At 34.5% G+C, this 1,201-nt stretch overlaps 1 long non-coding RNA gene across 1 annotated transcript; it reads left to right on the forward strand.

Moving 5' to 3' along the window:
• The first annotated feature begins 302 nt into the window (after positions 1-302).
• On the forward strand, positions 303-1,158 carry LOC107576991 (uncharacterized). Its single transcript, XR_001608150.1, has 2 exons — positions 303-506; positions 837-1,158. It is a non-coding gene; the product is annotated as an uncharacterized lncRNA (long non-coding RNA).
• Positions 1,159-1,201: the final 43 nt, after the last annotated feature.

Genomic DNA, 1,201 nt, shown 5'->3' on the forward strand with positions numbered 1-1,201 from the left:
AGCCATAAAAGCCTGATGTATCAAATATGATACTCAACAAAAAAACACTAATGCAAACATTTTAGATTTTTTTTTTTCAAATATATTTTGACCAAAGATTCAATAAACAGTTAGATTTTTTTTTTTTTTACTATTTCATGTCAGGTTTTTTTGGCTTTTACGATGTAATGTGTGCAATTTACGTTATTTGATTCTAAATGTGGATGATTTTTTTTTTGGCATGGAATCTTTTCTTTTTTTTTTAGTTTGTTGCTGCACCTTAAATGAAACATTTTGTGGAGGAATATGTCAAATAAATATAAAACGTAAAAGTCTGTCATGTGCTGGTTTTCCCTCAGAGTCTGTCAGTAAAGGTGACCCCTGGTAAAGTCAAACCAGAGAACCGCATGCGAGCTGAACAAGAGGAGAAAGCAGAGGAGAAGAGACTGGCTATTATGATGATGAAGAAGAAAGAGAAATACCTCTATGACAAGATCATGTTTGGCAAGAAGAGACACGTCAGAGAGGTAAGCCTGCTTAGAAATAGATGTGTCGGGTACCATTTTTCAATTTTAATTTCAATTTTAATCTAACCAGAAGAATGATTCGGAATAGTACTTCCTTTTGATTCTTAGTTGTTGTTTTTTTATGCAGTGAGATATGAGTTTATGGTGTTTTGTAAACGAGTGCTGCTTTGGTTAATAGTTAAATGAATAAACGTGGAGGTAATTCACAGCTCGCACAGTGGCTGCCAAAGCCCTTTAGAAGGTGCTTGACCTACATTTGGCTCATTATTTAAGCTCCAGTGACCTTGACAGAATTCATTGTTCATGAATCTAATGCACACCTTCCAACAGGCCAACAAGCTAGCAGCTAAGAGGAAAGCTCACGATGACTCCAACAAAGCCGACAAGAAGAAGAAGAAGAAAAAGTGCTGATTTGTATATGTATTAAAGTGCTTCTTGTGCTGTTGAGAGATTTTGAGAAGTGTTTCTTCTCTCGTTTCAACGTATTGCATCATTTAATGGGAATTGTACATGATGCACTGGACTCCTTGTGTCATTTAAGTTTGCCCAAACTGGTTTCAGTAACACCTTTCTGCATTTCTTATGTCTTTGCTCATCAGTTTTGACTGACACATTTCTAATAAACATAAGATAATGATTATCTTTAATGAAATTAAGTTTAATTTTTTTTATTCTGTGTGCATGTTTCAAATTTG

This window comes from Sinocyclocheilus grahami, unplaced genomic scaffold (assembly GCF_001515645.1).
Source record: "Sinocyclocheilus grahami isolate Dianchi unplaced genomic scaffold, SAMN03320097.WGS_v1.1 scaffold4814.1, whole genome shotgun sequence".
NCBI classification, from domain to species: Eukaryota; Metazoa; Chordata; class Actinopteri; order Cypriniformes; family Cyprinidae; genus Sinocyclocheilus; species Sinocyclocheilus grahami.